Source organism: Accipiter gentilis, chromosome 34 (assembly GCF_929443795.1).
Source record: "Accipiter gentilis chromosome 34, bAccGen1.1, whole genome shotgun sequence".
Taxonomy (NCBI): domain Eukaryota; kingdom Metazoa; phylum Chordata; class Aves; order Accipitriformes; family Accipitridae; genus Astur; species Astur gentilis.
The window spans coordinates 12,052,404-12,075,731 of NC_064913.1; the positions used below are offsets into that span (position 1 = coordinate 12,052,404).

At 40.2% G+C, this 23,328-nt stretch overlaps 1 long non-coding RNA gene across 2 annotated transcripts; it reads left to right on the plus strand.

Annotated features, from left to right (window-relative positions):
- Positions 1–297: 297 nt before the first annotated feature.
- On the plus strand, positions 298–21,550 carry LOC126034427 (uncharacterized). 2 transcript variants are annotated; one of them, XR_007504623.1, is made up of 6 exons: positions 298–1,556; positions 1,984–2,050; positions 10,749–11,202; positions 17,457–17,651; positions 18,723–19,656; positions 19,789–21,550. It is a non-coding gene; the product is annotated as an uncharacterized LOC126034427 (long non-coding RNA). The 2 variants fall into 2 exon arrangements; XR_007504622.1 differs by lacking the exon at positions 10,749–11,202 and having other exon boundaries at positions 306–1,556; positions 17,457–17,620.
- The last annotated feature ends 1,778 nt before the right edge of the window (positions 21,551–23,328 follow it).

A 23,328-nucleotide genomic window follows, 5' to 3' on the forward strand; every position in this document is an offset into this window, starting at 1 on the left:
CTATTGAATCTGGACCTCTGTGAGAAACAGGAAAATAATGCAATTCCACTTACCTGAAATATCTGAACCCTCCAAAATACTGAATGTAAGTATTATCTAAGAGTTGATGTCTAATCTTTTTTCCCCAGAGCCTACATATCTATCATTATTCAATAGTGACCAACAACGTATCAGAAGCACCTCAGCTACAGAGATAACCAGCTACCTTATGCGTGACTTTAATTAAATGAGAACATTCAAAATAAACTTTAAAAGATGCAGAATTTAGCTCACGCTAATCATCTGAACTTTCCCTTCTGCTGCTTATTTGTTCAAGAGGCCACCTACCACCTGTACGATCGGTACAGTGATTTTGTGCGGGCACATCAGCCATTTTGCATGCTGCACCCGGCCATCCCACTCAATGTTTCAAGGCCGGAGAGAACGAAGGTGGGCGGACAGGGGATGGAGCGGTCTGCAGAGCCATTCTCGGTTGCAACCGCCATTGCAATTAATTTTTTTTTTTAACAGAATACTTCTTTTTTCAACATTTTCTTTAGAAAGCGTTGCTTGAAGCACATTGCAATTATTTTATTTTTTTTTTTAACAGAATACTTCTTGTTTCAACGTTTTCTTTAAAAAACATTGCTTGAAGCGGTGGGGTTGGGGTTCCCCCCCCCTCCACAGGAAGGTGCACGGCAGCCCGGCTCTGACGCTGCTTTCCAGCACCCTTCCGCTCGCTCGGGCTTTAGTCAACGCTACAGCTAGCTCACTGCCTCCCACCCTTCCCTTTCGGCCGTGGGAGTGCCTGTCTGTCCCAGTCTGTCCGTCCCTGTCAGTCTGTCCGTCCCTGTCAGCCCGTCCGTCCCTGTCAGTCAGTCACGGGCACCCGCCACCCTCCGCCTCCCTCGGTGCAGGCTAAAAATAGACGGCAGCGCCTGACAACTGCCTTCTGATTGGCTGCCGCGGAGCTGCCGCCAGCCTATGGGAGAGCGGGGCGCGGCGGCGGGGCGAGGAGGTCGATGGTCGCCTCAGTGGGGCCGGGCCGGGCCGAACCGGGGCGGGCCTGGACCCGCCGTTCGTTTTCCGTTCTGGTCGTTAACTTTCACCTCCGTAGAGCCTCAAACCACAGAATTAACGAGACCAGCGGTGCCGCTCCAACCCCGGACGCAAACGCAGCCCGAGAACCGCCCTTACCGCTCGCCGCCGGCCGGTGGGGGCCGCTGCCCGCCCGCCACGACGGCGACAGCCGCCCGCTCCTCCGAGCCGGCAGGGGGCGCTCGTCGCCGTAGCGGAGCTCCGGGGGGGGGGGGGGGGGGGGCTGCCCGCTTCCGGGCTGTCGGGCCTGGCCGTGTCGGCAGTGCTGAGGGCCGTCTCTCAGGGATTTATTTTTCAGCATTTCTTTCCTCACTAGTGCCCTAAGGTGCCAAAAGCGGTTCCTGGTAAATTTAGCCTCCCTGAAGCTATTTGTTACCGAGCTGTTTGCATGTATTTTGGAGATCCTGAGGGCATTTCGTGGACTTCTGTGGATGAAGTAGTGCCTGAGGTGACAAATCGAGAAATGGGGGAAAGAACAGGTAGCTGAAAGGGCCAAAATGGCGTGGGAATGTAATTTTTTTTTTTTTTTTTTTTCATGGAAGTGTCAAGAAACAGGGTTAAAACAGTTGCAGCGGAGAATTAGGAGAATGCTCTCAAATCTAATTTCAGATAAAATATATGTTCAATGTACCATAAATGCAGCAAGTCAGTAGCTTCACTGGAAAGAAGCATCAGCTTTATATATAAATAGGGTTATATAGGTACATATTAAAAATAAAGTTTGATATCAGCTAGTGTTTTATAGTCACAAAAGGTGTGCTGGGGGAACTTGGAAGGCAGAAGCCGGAGCTGGTTAGCAGGATACTGTGTCCTAATTTATTCAAGCACTGGCTAGCACCTCTGGAACCACTGTTAAAAGATCTCACAATCTCGAGGAGTGGTTTGACTCTTATATCTCTTTTCCAGAACCTCTTGTTTCATGGGTGCCACACAGACTGAGCATCACAGAGGTGTGAGTCCAAGTGTCGCGAAGGTAAGAACTGTATAAAGAAGGGAAGTGAAAGAAAGTCTTCTGAAGAAATTTGCGTCTTCCAGTTTTCACTGAACCTGTGCCTTGGTTCACACCAATAGAAGGAAGCAAGCAGTTCTGTGTTCTGATCCACTCTAAGTTAAATGCTTTGAAACTTACAAAAATCATTATTTTATATTGTTTTTACATTAAGCACAGGTAGCCTTCAGTGCATGAGCATTATCTTGTCCATATGAGCTGTCGATGCCAACTTGTAATTTACATACTAATTGCTTGCAATCTTTAGCAATAGAAAAGTTAACTGTCCACAATTCAAAGGATTTCTTAATTATAAAAGGAAAGTACTTAATGGCAAAGAGTGTAGCCAATAATTATCTACTGCCAAGTGCCAAAACACATGTGAAATGAATGTTAACTGCTGGGAACAGAACGAAGCTGATTTCTTGTGTGGCAGTTTGAGGCTTCTAGCATGAAAAAGAAAATCATTGTTCACGTATTCTGTTAACTTCAAATGTAACGGTATTTTCTGTGTGGTGATGGCATTCAGGAGAAACAGCATAAGAACTCTGGTGCTGTTAATTCAGAGGTGGTGCACGTTATATACAGACGGACCATTCTCCACGTGGGTTCTGAGCACTTCTGAGGGCTTGTATCACCCCTTGCTCCTGGTGGGACTTTTTGAGTGTGCACACAGTCACCCTTCCTGTCTCTGGGCAGCAGCAAAAATGCTGTGGTTTTTAACCAGTCCCACCATCTGATCATAACCTAATCCTCTCCTGTGTCATCACCTCACAGAGCCAGAATGAAGGGGTTAAGGCTTTTTATCAGGGTAAATGTTTCTGTTTGAGTTTAGCTGAAGGATTTCTCATGCAAGTCATAAATGTGAAACTTCTTTAGATTTGCCCTTTTGCTGTATAAGAGAGTCCAGCTGGTTTTGGTTTTGCTGTGTGCAGCTGCAGATACTTCCAAAGTTTAGGAAAGTGTAATAGCTTGGAGGTCTGTGTCTAAAGAAGTTTGTACTGACTTTTAATATGACATCTGCACACTTTCAGTGCCACTACTTGAAGATTTATCACAACACTAGAGGTAACTTTTTAGATTAGTCCTTCAACAAGAACATCTTCAGCTTTTATTATTTTTTATGCATTGCTTAGTAAACTTTTAACAGTTTTATTTGCAGATTAATCCCACCTATATTTTAAATTTTCTTCTTAATTTTTGTCATACATTTTATTTTCATCTTAAACACTGTTTCTTGTAATGTCATTTATAGCTTCAGTCTCTTATCTTTTACAACTTCTGAATAGCCAATTTATGGTGACATGTCTTGCTGTACATGCTCTGTTGTGTAAATATGATATTTTATAATGGTTAAGGTATACAGTTCTTCAGGGCATCTGTTCAGGGATGCATGTATAATTTCTTTCCCTAGAATGCTTTATTTAGTCCGTTTCTGAGATGCCTGTATTATATTTTCTTTACCTTTCTCCACAGCCAGTTGCCTCTGGGCTGATTTTCTGAGGGCTTTAATTATCGTGCTGTCTCTAAGACAATTACATAATTAAGTGTTTTTCATTTTCATTTTGAATTTGGTAATTATAACTAAAACACTGAAAAGTGCATCAGCTGCAATATGAGGAAACTCAATCATTAAAAGAAAATGTACCTAGAAGAGAAACATGGTTGAGAAGATTCTACTAATAACCAATAAATGAAATGAAAATTAAAAAGAAGTAGGGAGAATTGAGCTTACTGAACTCCTTCAGTCTGTTGTTTTAAATGATAAACTTTTTGTAGCTTTGATGATTACAAAAATGTGATGCTCCAAGGAAAATTTACAAATATAATTGTAGTAGTTAAAAGAAACATTTCCCCAAGTATTGAAGAATAGAGTGCTGAAAGGACAGGTGGTTTATTGTTTCATAATTTTCCTTGTTTAATATTTTAAAGATAGATTCTTGATTTGCTCTCCCTAGTTCTAGCACTGCCCCAGTCATGTGTTTGTTTATATACATATTTACTTCTCATTTTTTATTGAAACAGATGGCATATCTCCTCTTTCAAGGCTCAGGCAAGGGGGGCATAGGAGATATGATAGGATTAAAAGTATTTTGAAACAAGAAGACATCTTTCTCATATCCTATTTCCCATACACCTGTTTGTCTTTCAAACAAGCAGTGACAGTAAACACCGAGAAATAGGGAGTGTGTTTCAGTTGTGGTGTTCTGAAAACCCTGCCCTGTTCTTTGAGTGTTCTTTGGTATTCAGTTCCTATGACTACCCATTTTTGAAAACAGAAGTCTAAAAGTTAGCAGCTGAGCTCCACTGAGCTCAACGGTAATACTCCTACCAACTGAAAAGGGAGCAGATTAGGCATTTGTTCCAGCTCTATTAGAAAACCTCTCCCCTAAATCCACCAAAGTCACCTGAGGCTCAGTGCTTTTAAAAATCAGGTCATTTCTTAAAGCACATAAACATGACTTCAGAAGTCTGATTTTCAGTTCTTCATTGTGAAAACATTAGACAAGCTTAATTTCTGCAGAAATACTACAAAGTCAGGGTTTCTAGAATTTATGTATATGTGCTCCAGGGAAGATTTGGAATGCTATGAGTAAAATGCATTTTTCCGGCCTCTGGAGTCTGTATATATCATATGTGTACATATGAAACATTATCCATGTGCCCATGCCATGCAGGACATGTGAGTGGAATGGTAGTGACATCTCTGGAAGTCCAGATGAAAATATGGCTTGAAGCAGTTAGAGGTCCTGATTCAGTCAGAAGGTTCACATACGGTTATGCTGCCAACATCAGTGGGTGTTTAGGCAAGCATTTATGCTCTTTGATGAATTTCCATTCGGTCCTGCAGGAATGTCTGCTCAAATGTTTTTTTGAGGTATTTACATTTCTATCAGAGTAATGGCTGTGAATATTTTGAATTTTAACATCTACTTTAACACTTATTAGGTGAATACAAGAGTTACATAAAATGTACAAGACGTTTATTTGGGGGCTCAGTCCTAACCTACTACGAGTAAAGCATTTCCCAGAGCATGGGGGGTTCTGTATTTGTGTCGGCATGCTTGTGGATATAGTGTATGATCATAGAGGAAACCTGGGCAGGCAATCGTTTAAAATTATGCTCTTTCCTCATGTGAACATAAGCCATAGAATTGAGACCTTCAGAAGATGTTTTGAAATATTTATCAAGATTGTAAAGCTATAACTCACATCCAGATTTATGATAATAAAAATGCAGAATGAAGAGCAAAGCCTGCAATTTTGCCTTTAAGTCAATCTCTTGAGTTACACTGAAAATCAGAGTGAAACCTATCCTGGTGGTCATGAGTGCCTAGCTTCTTAAGTCTTCATGTTACCAGAGAAAGGATTAAATGGGTCAGGGGTCTGATTTAGTAAAACAATTCCTGTTTTCTCAGAGGTTTCCAGGGACGTTCTTGGTGAATACTGGGTTATTTTGAGAGACAAAGCATCAGAAATTCGAGCTGGCGAAATGAAGTGTGCATAGTCCAGAGCTGTGCATCTCTAACTCTGACTCACACGGCTTTGATATGTGGCCCATAGCTAATCTGTGGTGTTCTGTTAAACAGCAAAATTAGTAGTGTTTTCAGTTACGACTTTGGTGAGCAGGCTGTATGGTAATCCACAAGAAACTTGAAAAGATTGATGATTGTCCTTTGGCTCCAAAACCTGGGGAGTTGGTGTGAAGGACTAAGGTCTTGTGAGATTTTTTTAGGGCCTTAACCATGCATGTGTCAAGCTATACTTCCTATCAGAAATGTAATAACCACAATCAACTGTTTCTCTAGTTTTTCCCATAGTCGCATTTTACAGTTGTATCGTTTTTCTGGTAAACCATACTTCAAACATCATATTTTTATTCAACTTTCACCAGCCCACATTTGCCACTCAACTTTCAGCGAGCAGCCGCTGCTGGCAGAGTGCCAAGAAGGTGTCAGTACTAATGCACACTTGAGAAGGCAGAAGATCCCATAGACATGTTAAGATTCATTATTGATCAGGACTTTGTCTCCACAAACTGAGGTTATTATTTGCACTGGAGTCAGGAGTCATGCTGCTTTGATGAGGAAGTAACTTGGACCTTATCCAGCTATTGATATTTCTAAAGTGATGATCTGGCTCTAAATCTGGCCACAACGATGCAGTGCTTCACCACACAGATCTTATTACATGTGCCTGTCATTAGTAATGCTTCTGACTTCGACTTTTGAATGCCTTGAACACAGAGCCTAGTGGTTTTAGTTTTAATAGGTTTTGTGTGTAAGGCTGTTCATCCTTTTACTCCTGTATAGTGTTGCCAGTAGATTGCCCGTTATTCACAATCATGTAAGAAAGTTGCTGTATGTGCAAAATGTGCTGCTTGGGGGATTGTGTGGTACTGGAATACTTTCATATAAAAAGATAATCTGCACTGGTTTTCACCGCAAAAGTTCAGAATTTAATACTAAGATCAAAATCGTTGTCTTAAAAAAAATATCTAATTTTTCATATTCATAAACGTCCCTGTATGACTCACTCAGCAGTATTGTGGGCTAGTAAGAATATCTGCTGCAGCACAGAGGATTTCAGAGTCGATGGTCCAAAATTACTTTTTTCTTTGTTAGCGCTTGTATGAGTTGATGGAAATGTCACCGAGCTACAAAATGAGTAATGAAACCTGGATTTGGTCTGGTGTTTTTGGCTGCCGATGAGTGTGCCTCCCTCAGCTCACGCTGTGTGACAGCACCTGTAGCACTGCGGGAGTACCCGTGTTCCAGCAGAGCTCTGGCAGAGCACTCACTGCAAATCCATTCGCCCCTCCTGCACTGTCTGGCTGAAATGCAACCCGAGCAAGGCCAAGGTGATGTTGGTTAGAGAATGGAGGTGGTGTGAAAGCCAGGATCTTCATCCCTTTTTTACATGCACGCACATGTGCTACCATCAAGTCAGTGCTCTTGTCTGACTGCTGAGTCAGCCCAGATAACCAGATGCAAGGTGATACTCCTTTCACACTACTGGGTAATATTTTAAGTAAAAGCTTGACTACTGTACTGTATATGTTTGTCACTTCAGGTGAGATTTTTCTCACCAAATTTAGATACTTGCTTTATGGAGGCCTATTCTAGGTCACAGCCATCTCATTTTGGTGTACATGTCTAAGTGTACTGTTGTAGATGTCTTGTAGTAGTTTGAATCCCAGATTCCAAACTAGTGCAAAATATGAGTGCCTTACTCTTCGTATGCTGCTTTACCAGGAGTACTTTCCTTTTTTTTTTTTTTTTTTTTTTTTTTTTTATGCCCATGAATCTATTTGTGATGAACAAGCCTGTTCAAGGGCTTGGTCTTCAAGCTCATTAGTAAAAACACAAGCACATGTGATTCTAAAACTAATTGTGTCTTAACAGTTGTCCAACTTAACTGGCTCTACAGGGATCTTGCCAAAGCCTGATATGGGCAGAAGTCTTCTTGACATTAATTCCAATTGGGATATATGTGATAATAGGAAAGGGGTATTTATTAGTATTTCATTATTTAAGGGTATACCCAGACTTTCTGCTATGTGTTTGAAACCTCAAGATTTTTGTGTATTTTTTGTTTGTCTACATGTTTTGGTGGTAATAATAGTAGCCTGGCATGCCTTCTGCTATTTGCCCTGTGCTCACTCATATTTCACAAGTCAACTACAGAGTCATCACTGTAAATACAGTCATTTTTGCTTTTTTATTTTATTTGGCATGAGGAACAAAAACCCCAACCATATTTCTAGCTTTATATACCTTCTTAAATACATTTTATGCATAGTATGGATTCAATAAACCCTTTGGCCTGATCGAAAGGATTTTCTTGTTTGTTTTTCTTTCCTTTTCTTTAAATGAAGGTAAATCAATCCAATGTGAAACTGTTCAGTAGCAATATTTTTTAACCATTGTTTGGGTGCATAATAACAAGAGTCCCCTCACTTTTGCTTTATTTTTATTTAGAAGTACTGAAATATTCTTTAGATGAAACCTGAGCAGACTAAATTATAGCAATGCCTTGCTTCCCTGAGTCTTGCACTTCACCCGCTGCAGAAATTAGAATATGGAAAAAATAAAAATCTAATACCAATGAGATAAAACTAGCACAATGCAAAAGAAGGTAATTACATTGCTCAGCTGTCACAAGGCCAGTGTAAAAAAAATGAAGTGACTCATCTTCTTCACATGCACAGCCTGCTCAAACATACATATAATTATTTATTTGTGTGGTTTTGATTCTTTAGCCAAATGTCACTACTTTATAATGTGGTTTAACCACTTAGGGATTTTGTTCAAAGTGTTCATTTATAGTTTTATCATTGAACCACAAAAAAGTGTTCTAGGCTCAAATGTAATTATGTTGCATGCAAGTATTGTATATCATTAAATCTTACTTATGAGTATATGAGTTCAAAGACAGCTCTCCTGCAAAGATAAGATACAGTATGCAGTGAACAAGGGCTGCTTTCTAGTGAAGGCATATTCTTTACCAAAGCAGTGTATCAAGCAAGGGTATGCTCAAGACATAAACATCAAAAAATCTTCATATAACATTGTAATTTTGACTTTGGAGGTAAGTGGACTATTGTCTTAGACCAGTTTTTAAAAGAAAGGGACTAAGATTTATAAGTCATAAGTGGTTTTGAGAGTTTTACCTAGAAGCTTATTACCAAAATTGATAAAAAACTGCACCATTCAAAACTGCTGGAAAGGAAGAACAGTGGTATAAAACCTTTGAATAATAATTGCCAATGATTTCAAAATTTTGACAAAATGTGATACTCCCATTAGGTGGAGACTCAAGGAAGAAAGATTTTCAGGGTTGGAGCTGTAAATGTACTTTTGTAGAGAGTTTTTATGCAATCCTCAAGCTGAACAAAGTGTAACAGTTTTGCCTCATACAACTTAATGTAAAGGTTAAAGCTGAGCAAATAGTATTCATGCTAATTTAGCTTTTTTTCTTTTTTCTTTTTTTTTTTTTTTTTCTCCTGACTGGGAGTCATTCCTGGTTGTTGGGCAGTGTTTTTAGTGGTTCATGTTTGCTGAAGTCACTTGGATGAATTTGAATTTTCAGCCAGTGAGTTATTTACAAACTGTTTGCTTTGACTGTTCACCCTGCTCTATTAAATATTTGCTTTGGTTCATTCTATTGAATCTAATTAATCAGCATCAATTCCAATATGTGCAATGCCTACCAGTGCAAGTGAGAGGAATCCTTTTGCTTCTCTGACTGGCAATCAGGAGGTGCTTTGGCAAATCATACTGCACTGATACACTTCAGCATCTTTCTCTTTTTTGAAACAAAAATGAGGAAAAGAGGTAAACCTAGTACAAACAGATCTTTTTGTGATGTTAGTAGCAAAGCCAGAAAGCTACTGTTAAAATAGGAAACTTCCTGAGCTGTATGAAAGTTAAACCATTGAAGATAGTAGACTAGAGAGTGAAAGTAACTGTAAACAAAAAAATTTGCTGACTGGTGTCATTTTCTTGTCGATCTCGGCAAGTATCTACTCCTAGGCAAGCAGTATAAGTAGTGACCCACTTCCTAGAACTGATTTTCCCTTCTTTTATTTTTTACAAATCTTTTGAAAAATTAGTTCAAAGGGAATAAAAAGGGTGGCATTATGGTTGAACTTTCTGTAATCTAACTTGACTGAGGAAATGTGGCTGTTTGGTCTGAGTTCCCTCCCCAGTTAAAGAGGGAAAATAAGCGCTGTCAGAAATCTGTTCAGCCAGTGCAGTAATAGGTCTGTACGATGGGCTCTTCACAATGAGGCAACGTCCATAGGTTGAAAGAAGAGCAACTGAGACAGAATATAAGGAAAAACTTTCCACTGTAAGAACGGTCAAGCAGTCCCTTCCCATCTGAACTGTGATCCTATTTTACTGGAAGTTCTGACTATCCAGGCCAAATCTACTGTTGGGTGAGTTGATGGATCTCCACTGGTGTCTTCTGTCTCACAAAGTCATTAAAATGTTAGAAAAGGAACCCACATTGCTGCTGTAAAAACCTTCTAAGACAGTACACTGTTGGAAGATATATAGCCTCCAGTCTGGTTGAGAGCTGTTTATTGGAAGCTAATTTCACATCATTACAAAGGTGTGACATTACAATATTCCATTGTTTTCTCTATTTTTGGTGTGTTTAAGGTAACATTTGAACTATATTCACCAGACTTCATTGTGAGTTTTAGGAGCTTTTTAATACAAATACTGAGCTTTTACCTGATCTCTTTTCAGTCCTTGCACCTGTGGTATCATTATTCTCTCAGAGGCCAGCTGACATAGCTCTTTGAACATATGTATCTTGACATGTCTTGTTCATCTCTGCTTTTCTGTCTCTCAGAGTTCCCCTATTAATCTCTGTTCAGTATTGCCAAGGTAATGAGTTTATTACCAACCCTGAAGTAGATCAGAAATGAAGCAAAGCTCTTGTGGCCTCTGTGAATCCTGTCCCCCTTAAAAAATTCCTAATTCTCCATCCAAAATTCTTTTTTCCTCACACTACAGAACTCATCCCATCATCGCTAAAAAAAATAAAGTCAATAGGTTAGAAATGTATCCAGAGACCTAAACCTGTCCACTAATGCTATTTTTTTTCTGGAGTTTGTTGATTTTGTCCAGTTGGTTAAGTGTGGTATCTTATTTTTATGTCTTCCCCTCAGCTTCTGTGTGAGAACCCTGGTATGTGCAGCTTAGCATACAAAGATGCTAACAACACAAACAAGCTGCAAGTGTCAGACTTGTAACGAAGGAACACAAAATGCACTCTGAAGGTCAGAATCAAAGTGACAGCTCAACTGTGAGTAGTCCATTCCCACTTTTGGAGAGGTGAGAGTTTTCTGAGGAGAGATACAGTGCGCTCTAACAGGATCAACTTCACATACTTACTGACAGCTAAGTACGGCAGATACCGCCTGGGCAAAAAAACAGCTACAGGTTTAATTCCACCTTTCCTTTCAGACACAATACAGCTCATTTCTTGTTTCGTGGGTGGTGTGGTGGCAGGGGATGGAGGAGGAAGACCTTCTTCTTGCATTGTTTTTTCAAAGAGATGTGATGCCTGGGTTTCAGTACAAGGGAGTAGATGACGGATCGCCATCTTGTGAACCTGGAGAGGTGAGACTGAGTCCTGGGTCTGTAAATTACACAGGGCAATTTCACATTTTACTTTGCTGATCTGTTGGCCCTCTTACAATTTGCTTGTGTGCTTTTATAGGAATACTTTCAGGAAAGGGATGGAGTCTGGCTGTGTGTTGAGACCCTCTAAGGTTCTCTAAAATGTTTGAAAATCATATTCTGGCTATTTCAAAAAACTAACTCCGGTCATAAAGACAACCTGTGTTCTCCACAGCTTGGTGGATTTTACCAATACCAGTTCTTGATTTGATGGCCTTAGTTTCTAATCAATGCAAACGTGTTCCCGTCATAAGTGACCTGTGCTAGTTTCACACTAAAAGAACCACTTACGAAGAAAAAGTCCAAGGTGGTTAAAATATTTTTGCATCGTGGCTCAAAATCTGAGTCTTACACAGTCAGTTCTCCTTGCAGTCCCTTCACGGGAACTGGTTGTGTTCATAGTGCCATCAGCATGCTTTATGTGGAACAAGGCTCTTTTGAAAGTTGCTTGTGTTAAATCTGCAGGGATTTGCCTCACTTTGTGGAGAAGGCACAGAAAAAGGCATTTGGAATTGAAAGTGGAGGTTACCTACTCTGTATCTGATACTGAAAGCAAATACAAACTCAAACCATGCTTTCGCTTACATTGTATATCCTCTGTGTGTGCCTTAGTACTAGCTGCTACAGCTGTTTTTTTGACCAATTTCATTGTCTTATTTCTCATTGCTGCTATTACTGGGAGTTTTCTGGGGCTTGCTACAGCACCAGGATGCAACTGCTGTTTCAGGAAAAACTCCTTCAATAAAGCAACCACTGAAAGGTGACTTTAAGCCTAAAGGAATACATCTGGTGGAGTGCTTGCTCCTGAATTAATATTTTGGAGGGCATACTATTAATGCTCTCAGTGCCTTCAGGCTCAATGCCTGCTGTTTTCTTGCTCATTTGGAGGATTAACATCTGAAGAGATTCTTTGGGACACATGCTCCTTAACGTGTGGTGAAGGTCAAAAATCTACCTCTGCTCTGCCTCCTCTCCATGATCCAGTAGAGATTTTTCCAACTTTGTGCAATGTTTTCAGGGAGAGGGGAGAGTTTCCAGTGTCTGCTGGTCTCTGCCATTGTCCAAAGTCATGTCTGAAGGCAACGTGGCTGGACGTGTCCTGTCACACGCCCTGGTTCCAGAGCTCTCCTTCGAGGTGGTGTACAAGGCAGCTGGAGCCTGTGAAGCCCTGTGGGGCTGTCGGTGGGCAGAGTGGTGGTGGCTGGATGTCAGAAGTAATTGGTGCTGGGGCTTTCTATGAATCTTGAGCCGTAGCTGAGGGTGTAAGCCCTCGCTCCTGGCAAAGAAAACCCTGCTCCGTCTTACAAAAAATGAAAGGAACAAAAAAATACTTTGAGCTGAGATACAGATCGCATTTCTCTCACATCTGGGTTACTCATTTGCCGGGGAGGGCAGAGCCCATGTGATTTTGAGAGTAATGAGGAATGCCTCTTGAATGAACTGATGTGCAGGCTGAAGAAGAGTGATACAGAAGGCTGAGGGATAGGCTTAGAATTATGAACCCTAGCTCTAAGTTAAGACTGGAACTCAGATTTTAATTTAAGGCTTAAAGTGAAATCAGGGGGGGGAGGGTACGTGTTCTTTTTTCTGAAAGGTAATATTGGATTTGGTGCTACTAGCCCATGAAAGTTAGGTTTTGCAAGAAGAACCGTAAGAGAATATAGAAGTTTAAAAAAATCAAATTGCCAGAAATGCCTGCCATTTTCAATACACATTTCTAAAGATCACCTGTAGCCAAGAAATGAAAAGGCATTTGAGTCAGATGACAAAAAAACCTTGTTGATAAGACCCTTTTATGGTATCCTTGTGCCACCTCAGAGTTTTTATTGTATTCCTAAAACCTCTTCAGTTACCTTTCTGTAATGATGAATTTGAGGGCATGGTATTGCCTTTACATCTGTCTCATCCTTCAAATCTGTTATAATAACATGTGTTCCAAAGCTCAATTTAATGTCTATAGGGTTTCTGAAAAAAGAGAAATAAATAGGGAGACAAGAAAAAAACCACCAATCTTTAATTGAAATAAGCTGCAGAATCATGATGTGGAGCAACATGAGTGCACAATGAAATTAGGAAACTTAAGGGAAGGAGACGGATCACAGAGAAAGAAAAAGGAATGGGTTAGTGTGTGATGTCCGTGTTACATACGAGAGGTTTTCCTAGCATAACCAACACTCATTTTCCAGACAGCCAAGTGTTTCACATTACAGAATGCACTATTCAGCACTTGGAATTAGCCAGACAAACTGAGTTTTCTTATGCTGGGTGTCTGCCACAGTCTGGGGGGTTTCTTCTCTTCAAAAGGCTTAGCTGATTTTGTGAGAGTTGTTCATTTTGCCTTCTGTTTAAAAATCCGTCCATACTTCACCATGCTATACACCAGGTAAAACTGTCCACTGTATCTGCTGAGCCCTGCTAGACATTAAAACTGAGGTATCGGGGTGGGTTAAATATATTTCTTGTTCTCTCTTCTTTGCTCTGTAACCCATGCACATGGGAAGAAAGCCATCTGAGTTGGATGCTGATGGCACAGAGATCTGATCTAAACTAATTGGGGTGAAGAACATGAGATAAATTGAGACTAGACATTGTTGGTGCTGCAAAGAAGGGCTGCATTTGAAGGCTGGCACTTGCTGAGAAGGGAAAGGCAGGCTGGTAACTGGGGAGGAAAATAAGTGATACTGGGAATCAGTGATGCCGAGAAACATATCGCGCACTTCAGCACTTGGTGGAAAACAAAGGGGAACATATGCTTAAAATTGGTAAAGTAATGCCCTATCCCACTGATTTAAGGTGTCTCATTACATTTCCTTAACCCTTGTGAGCTCGAAATTATACATTAATGTCCTTTTAAGGCAGTTGAGTATAGCCCTCCACAAACATGCACTTTAAAAGAGTCACGGTTTGTGGTTTTCCGCCCATATATACGTGCATTGCATCTAAACTGTCCACTTCCATCAGCTGAGCTGTAAAACATGGAGTGATCTTCACTGCTGTATCACAGAGCTGAGAGTAAAGAAAATATTCTTAATTGTTGGCAGTGGTCAGAGCGCTACAGAATAGTGCTTGAACAGAAGCATTCCTTCTTTTTCCATTCTGCATTTCTCTAGAAAGCTGGTAATACCTCCAAAAGTTTAATATTATTAAAAAACACTATATAAAAAATAAATCATTAGCAGTACAATTTGAAAAGAAACCTAAATGATTTAAAAAGAAGGGTGAAAGAAATATAGCAGTCTTTTAATAAGCTCAAATAAAATACAATGACTAATAGAGATACAAATGTCATGAACTTTTCTGGCTACAGAAATCCATAAGCAGCTCAGAAGCAGTTGATGTAATGTGTTTGGTTCGTTCATGTTAATAAAGACCTCATTTGTTTTACTACTAGGGTTTTTTTCATCAGCTCAAATATGCCTTTTTTTTTGACTTTTTTTTTTCACATGCTTTAATTGCCAAAGGGTATCTCAAATGTTCCGTTTTCCAGAGGGGAGAAAAAATCTTTAGAAATAAATTGTCCGTTCTTTCAATGACAGTATTTGAAAAATCTGGGTACACTGAGACAGGAAATCTAAAAACCCAAGACCTCACTATGCTGCTTTCACCTGAATTCAGTCATCTGTCATATATGAGGAGGGAGTTCTGAATTCACAGAGTTGAAAAAAGGCCAGTTTGAGAAACTGTGGCTTACTGGCCTACTTCCAGATAGTATCTTCTCAAAAATAGCTTTAATCCATTTGTTTAGTGTGTTATCCTTGAAATAAAGAGCTGAAGAATGAGTAATCCATTTCTGTACAAAAAATACTTGATGTTCCTGTAGCCTTCCCTACAATACTCAATCACTTTAATCTTTTGCCACTGTTCCCTAATGTATATTTCATAATGTAATTCAGATATTACTGCAATATTCAGAATTCACCAATAAACCCCCTTCTTTAAAGAAGGACATTCTCCTGTGCTGGATGCTCACAGCACTGAATATCCCCTTCGCTCTCCAGGTGGGCACTTTGCTGAACTTCTTCCTCAGCCCTTTCTAGCCCAAACATGGGATGGTTTCTCACAAAACCACTGGTGACCCGGTGGTTCAAACACAGGGCTAGCAAACTTTACCTGGTTTATGATAACTGCCTCATGAGTGATGCCATCACTGATAAACGAATTTCCATTTGTTTTAAAAACATACAGGCCCCTTTTTGTAAAAGTAATCCACGTTCTCCACCTGACTCTCCTGTAGCAGAGATCACTCGTAAAAGATGTCTGAGACCACCTCTTTTAAATGTCCCGGATTTTAGCTCTGGTCTTTAGTGTGGTTTGTAGCGAATTAGGGCTCGAAATGTCATCTTTAGCTTTTCTGAATCAAAACATAATGTGCTGAGCTCGGAGGTGCTAGATATCATCAGTACCAAGAAAATAGTTCCAGATGGCAAATGGTTCAGCCACTGTGAGCTAAAAGTGTGTTGTTCAGCAATCCCATCCCTCTCTTTGAAGTAATCAATGTCTGTTCTTCCTGACCTAGTGACATTTTTTTGTCTTTTTCATATTGAGCCTCGAGTATATGAAATATGAACAATATCTTTCTCAGTCTTGAAAGGTCTTTTAATACATCCAGAGATAAAAATCATATTATTCACAGCGGCCTCGGTGCTTGTTAATGTGAGGAAAAAATCTGTATAATTCCAGCTACCAACACTACTGCGAGAAAATAAGAGAAAGGCAATGTTGTGTATGAATCTTATTGAATTGCAAACTGCTTTCTCAGCAATCAGAGCTGTACGCTGATGCAAATCAGATGCTTACATAATGCCGTTATGCAAGGAGGGTGACAAGAGCTGCAGTGATTAAGACACTCTTTGTGTGTTCATACTGTGTTGTCCTTTCACTTCAGAAAAAACACTGACAAATTAACTGCTTGAAATGAACCATTCTAAAGCGACCCACGGTCAAACACATCTCTGTACAGTGCTGACTTTTCACCTACTTCTTTTTGGGTTTGGTTTGGTTTTCCCCCCCACCCCCAAGGTCCTTCATGGAGCACAGCAAGATGAACAGCCCCTTGTCCATGCCACATCTTGGGACAGCGCTCTCATCTCGGCTGCAGACACATGTGCTGTGCAGAGTGGCACATGGCTAAGATTAGGATGTGGTCTTTAGCTGACACACTGATGAAAAGGCAGCTTCTAATTTAAGACATGTGTGCTCTGCATCACTACACATCCTGACTAATACAAATTATAGCGCTTGTGTATGGTCTTGCAGTAGCTGTTTTTCAATAGAGCCGTGTCAAGAATCGGATTAGAATCTTAATTGTTATTCTTTTAGTTATTTAGTATCAAAATAACCATATATATATTAAATGCATCTAACACTGGTTTAAATATCTAAAGATATTTTTTCCCTTCTTATTTGTCTTCCTCCACCATTATCCCTTTGCAAAGTTCTCTGGCAGATGAGCCAAAAAGCACATCAAATAGTAAAGACTTTGTTGATAATCAATTTATTTAGAACTGATAAATGTGATATCATAATGGAAACTGCATTTGTGGAACTTTGTGTGTCTGTATCCAACTACAGTGTAAAAATGCAGTGTGATTTTTTACATTTCAGATATTCAGTGGTATCAATGAACTGCTTGTGCAGAGTCAAAAGACCAAGGATTGATGACAGAGATGGTAGAACTACTGTAACCAACTAATTAGAGATAGAAAGATGTCTCCTAGTAACTCTTTTTCATTTCTAGATGACATGCATAAGCATCAAAGCTAGCTCAAACGGCCTTAATCGTTTTGAACTGATGATTTTCTCCATGTTTCTTGGTTTAATCTTAGCATAGTATAAGATAAAGTAAGTAACGTTTCATGCAGAATGAATTCAGATAAAGTTAGTAGGGAACTGAAATAAAAGCTTATTTGCAGCTTTGTGATAATAGCAGAAACAAAATGGAATATATTGAGTTTTGGGTAAAAATGCTGAGAACGTTTTTATGTTGAAAAGGATGTTTGTAAGGATATTAATCTGTAGATATTTTTTTAAGTTCCTTTAGCATGCTCCTTTCCAATAAAATATTTTTACAGCAATGCGCATAGCTAAGGCCAAGTCACGAACAAGGCAAAATGTGAGATAGTAAAGAAGAAAACATATCAGTAATTTGGATGATCTCCTTTTCCTTCTTCCATGTTTCTCCTGGGGTCACCAAGAACAAGAGTGCAGAGTCCTTTTGGGGCAAAGAGTGATGACTGAAGCACCAGTAGCTGCACCAAGCCAGGAAAGGAAATAGGAGGAAGAAGACAAAAGAGGAAACAATGATTGAAAGAGTGCCGGATATATTTGTCCAAAAGTTTATACTATCCATATGGCGATGGTACAGTATTGCTATTATTTGCATCATACCTGTAGGTTTCAGCTGAGATCCTGCTGTGTTGGCTGTTATAAAAGCACATAGAAATGAGAATCTGTATCTAAAATATGCTGAGCATTTGAGACAGAGAGGGTTTAGAAGAAAAGCAGGTGCCTAACATACCTTAGATTCTGTTTTTGATTGTGGTATTGATCTGCTTTTGATTGTGGTCTGACTGCTGGCCAGAAACAATGTATTTTAAATGTCTATTTATATATAAAATGGTTCACTATATGTCAGAGCCAGAAATAGATACAGGTCACCTGGGAAACTAGTTTATTTCCTTATCCTGAGGTTAACTTATTATATATAATGTAGTGATAAATCAGCTGAATGAAATCCTCTTCCACCTCCCTTCCTTGTAACTATTTGGTGACATTAATTGTATTTCCACATTATCTGACCTTCCATATTTATTCCAGTATATTAACACTCTTCCCAGAGAATTTAATCTCTGTGTAAAATATAGAAAAAAACACTATTAAGAACACTACTAAGAAATGGCAAACAAAAAGAACTTGGTACCAGCTGTCTGATCTTACATCAGATGCATCTTCTAATTCATAGTGCCATAAATTAAAAAAAAAAAAAAATATCGATGATGTGAATTGCATTATGTCTTTCAAGCCTGCTGCTGTAAGTGAAACTTGGATAGAAGACAGTCAAAATCAAAAGAAGTAGAGACATTCCATCCTTCTCTGAGCTTCTACTACAAGCACAGATCCAAGTGAATTGGGGCGTTTTAATGTAGTGTTTGTCTCTTTTTGTATTTAATAAAATGTGAAAAAAAGATTTGCTTTGTTACATGAAATAGGCAACATGTTCAATAGTGGGGTGCATCTTTACCTAAGGTACTATTGTGTGTAGCTGTTCTTTTGGTAGGCTACTGCCAGATATTATAAATATTTTCATGTCTAGAGTGTGGATGAAAACTCAGTCCCTGACTACCTGGAGTATATTGGAAAATGAGTAAACACAAAGGGTTTCTGTGTACATTGTCTGGAAATGGGAGGTAATAAAGTAGCAGGGGCATGGCAAAAATGCTATTTCTGCATTCCCTTTGCAGGGCTGCTTTCTTTCTGATGGGGAGAAGAGAGGTTGCCCTGAGAGGAGCCCAGCCTCAAAGACTGGAGTGGAGCTCTGCTGTCGCACAGAGCCAGACGAGCCAAACCCACAGCATGAGCTCCTGCTTCAGAAACGAGGAAAGGTATTTGGCACTGGTAGGCACCAAACTTAAGTCCTATTTGTAGTCACTCATTCAAGCCGGGTATCTCAGGTGGAGCTGAGCTGTGGGCAGGAGAGGAAGATGTCATGACTAAAGCTTTTGACAGTTGGTTCTTAAGGAAATTCCTGATTTTTCCAGTACTACTTTCGCTTTCCATTCAAGATGCAATATTTTGCTTGGGATTTCACATTCCCAAGTTAAATCAAACACACAAAAAAGCTTTTGCTTTAAATTCAGTCTGCTTCAGTGTCAGGCTTTGTGAGCTAGGCAGTTACCACACAAACTGGGATTAAGGAAGACGTTTTGCAGTGGTGTCTGGGAATGATACTTCCTGAGCTTATATGTTTGCAGACAAAATCCTATCATGTGTGCATTTTGTCATGACACTGCTGTCAGTGATAGAGCAATGATTGGCAAGACGTTTTCTCTGTTTTTCAGGAAAATTTATACTCTAAAAATGGATTAATTTTTTTCTGTATTTTCCTCACAACTTTAAGAATATCGTAAAATGGGTTCTGTTTTTTAATGTGCTTTTCTGTTCTTATTACTCTCTCTGTCTCCACAATGAGTCTACAACCAGAATTGCTGCCGTTGCGGTGTTGCTATAACTCATTATCCACAGACAGAAATAAGAACTGACCACAGCACAAGATGAATCCGTTCCCATCCCAGCACCTTCGACTGTAACACAAATGGAAGACAGCAGCATGTTTGTTCATTCAGGCTGTGACAGGAATGGGAAATAGGACAAGGGCAGCTCTGTTTCCATCTAGGGGTATGTTTTGAAATGTTTTGAGTCCTGAAAATCTCAAACAACACCTGGTTTATAGAGCTTTTTCTACTTGCCCATCTTTTTAAGCAAAATATTAACCAGAAGAAAAACTAAATGCACTTTCCTTTTCACTAGGGCTTGATCCTACAAGAAGCTGGCAAACTGCTTGTAAAAACAGTGAAGGTGACAGAGAGTATACAGAAAAGACACCCAGGATGTGGGAATCATTCAGAAACAATCTGTAAAGCTTCTCCATCTTCTCACCAGTGTAATATTGGCAAAGAACTGTATTGGTCTTGTTCATGGTAAGAATAGTCAAAGTTGAATTGAAAAAGAGCCTGTTCTTGGTCCATTGTGTGAACATTATTGTAAGGATTTTTGTATGTCTGCACCATGTCTGGATCATTAAGTTCCAGCTTGAAAATTTCCCTGAGAGGCCGCACCTTTGGAACAAATTTGTGTTGCTAATTTACAGTTGCAGCTACTTCTAAAGTGTTGTCCTAGATTTTTTTGTTCCTTGGCCATCATCATGGCATATGCCAATACTTGGTGACAGTCCTATCCACATACCTCAGCTCTGTTCCCTTCGTGTACTGTGTGTTTCTGTGTTGTTCTTTCAAAAGCATTACATAAAATGAGTCGATAAAAAGACATATGATAATAAGCATACATGCCTCGGGCTTCATGGTTTTAAAATGTCATGCTTACACAGAGAGCATTGTTTGTTAGAAGTCAGCAGTCTCAATAACCCATTATAGCTTTGCTTACTCAAGGGCACACAATAAGCTCTAATTTCAACTCTCAGCCAAACACTCCTTTGCTTAAACCCACAGTACCCCATCACACACTCAGGCTGCCATTCACCTCACGGGCATTATTTCGGCACATATTTTCCGTAATGTCATATTGCACCTCCTGCCAGCCCCAAACCAAAACCATTCCGTGAATCAAGGGCACAATTATTTTGTGACTTCAGCCTTCAGTTAATTAGCCCAAGTTTCTCTTGCTCTGGATCAAGAGAGCACAGTAAGTGCCATGCTCTGAGATGCTCTGAGATGATGGGAGTGATGATGAGACACTGGAGTAGCCACATTTTCAGAATTGCAGAGACCATCCTTGCAACACTCCAAAGGACAGGAGAACCTCAGAACTGGTTGTGGGTGGAGTGAATTATGTGGAATCATTTTGGTAAAGGAATTGTGCACAGGAGGATATTCTCACATCGGGGGGGGGGGGGAGGGGGCAGAAAAAAGGAAAAACAGAAATCAAGCCATCAAATTCCTTTGTTTCCTCCTCTTTCCTATTTTGAGGATAAAATACAGCAGCCAGCAGTAAAAAAAACAGGTGAGAAAAAGTGCACTTTTATGCCTTTTTATACTCTTGTCAGTTCCAGTCCATGCCTGGGATTGTCTGTCCCCTGCCTGTTCTGGTAATGCCCTCAGTCAAGTCAGAAGTCAGCTGCAATTTCAGAAGTTTTGGTGGAAAACATTTTGTGTCATTCACATAACTGCACCGAAACAGGTTCTAGGACAGTTTTGGCATTCCAGCCTCTAATTCCAGGAACTGTAAGGAGGCATGTAGCAGTTAGAAAATTAGCAGAGTTATCTGAACTTTGTGAACCTCAGATGATGTTTAGTTTGGGTTCAGACCAAGTTTTGGGCAAAGGTACCAAGGATTCTTGCTTAGTAAGAGCTGGTTTTATGCTCCATGTAATTTGGACTTTGACTGGAGCTGCTTTTCATTTTCATTGTGCTAGATGTGTATATTAAATAAATATCATTCAGGTTATGAATTTTGGCAACTTTGATCATGGCTTATATTTGAAAGTAATTTGTAATTTTGTCATTTTCATAACTACATTTAAATTTTGTTAACTGCTAGAGGAATTATTTAGGGATTTCCCCCCCCCCCCCCCCCCCCCTTAATTTTATTAAGCTGCAAAACAGAATCAAGCAGGTAATAGAGAACACTGTGCCAAAGCAATTTCTCAGGGCAGTAGTGAGTGGCACAGTGACCACCTTTCCTCCTAACCCACTGGGCATACTGCAATTGCTCTTGTTGCACAATCTGTATCTTTCAGCATATTCTCTCCTTATTTTCTCTGAAAGACTGTTATTTGCCCCCTTTATTCCTGCCCAGCTCCTGGCCTCTTTTTCTGGACTGTGATTGAAGCTGAGCCACATTTAGTGATGCAGTAATTTGCCTACACTTTTTTTTTATTAGAAATCATGGTCTTGGCTCTGCTGTTTGCCAAGTCCTATTGCCATTTCTAGCTGCTTGTTTGTTGTTTTTTTTTCTCCCCATTTTGTCTTTTTTACTGGTGTTCTCACTAGAAGTTCCAGATAATACTGGCATCCCTGTGCAGTGGTGTGGGTCTTCAAATACCCAGTTGGAGTGGGACCCTTCCCCACTGAGCTTAGGATTTAATGCCCATTTTATAATGCTGTTGAGTTTGGCTTTGTGCAGATACATAAACATAGAAAGAGACTTTGCCTGCCCAAGAAGTGTACAGAGCAAGCAGATGTACAAAACAGAAGAAACCCAGAAGGAGATACGCAAATGAAGGGGCTCACTGTATTGCAGAAAATATTCCTTTACTTTTCTGAGATATTTCCATTTAATTCCTTCCTTTCAGTATCTTAAACTGAGTTTGGAGTCTATGTCAGGGGATCCTGAATTGTAGGATAGAAACCACTAATGGTACTTAAAGATTATTCAACTTTCTTCCACAAACCTGTATGGCTGAGAATTGGGCTCTTGTTGCCACCAAGACCGATTATATTAAATGGCATAGTTGAGCAAGGTATCAGTATCTGGTATACAAACAGCTTCTCCAGCCTGGGCAATCTGAAATACTGCAATGTTTCCAAGCTACTGGGGAAGCTGTTCCTCTTTAAATGAGGATGTCCTACCAAATACAACCGAAAGCCAAGGCAGCCTGGTGTCCTGACAGTGATGGGGCCCATAGTACTGCCTCCAGAAGAACAGGACAATGTTCTGCCTCCTGCCATGGGGTGTTCTCCCAGCCCCCAGCAGTTTGAAGCCCAAGAACTTTCTGTGTTTTTGTATTCCCATGGCTTGCCACAGCCAGATGAACGGGCAGACGTTACTCTGGGGGGTTTAGATAGAGAACACGGAGCCGAATTTAACTGTAGACATCCCAGCAGAGCTGGGAGAACAGTTCATGGGAACGTTTGCTTCACTGCAAAGATGGCCAACGTAGGAAACGTCTCAGTGAAATCCCTCCTGGGCATAAGCCATGGCATTCCGTATCATGTCCTCTTCCCTTCATGAGGGACAGGCTTTTGGAAAGCCACCCCACTTCCAGTCACTTCCAGTCAGGCAAGCACCAGGAGTAAGATCCCCCCTCTCCTTGAGCACACCCATGGCAGCATCTCATTCCTCTGCCATGGGTAAGAGAGGAATGTGCTCGCTCCGTTTTGGGGGTGGCAGGTGACCCGGGAGTCTCTTCCTGAGCTAGACTGTTTTACGAGCATCACAGAAGACCGATGCAGTGCCTTATACACCCGTGTGAAAATAAACATGAATTGGGAGGGTGTGCATTTAATGCATGCTGCGGTTCACCGGCTTCTGAAAAGCTATTGCTTTGCTTGCTGAATTTCTGGCAGATAAAATGTTAATCTGACTATCTCAGGAAGAACACTGAGGAAAAGA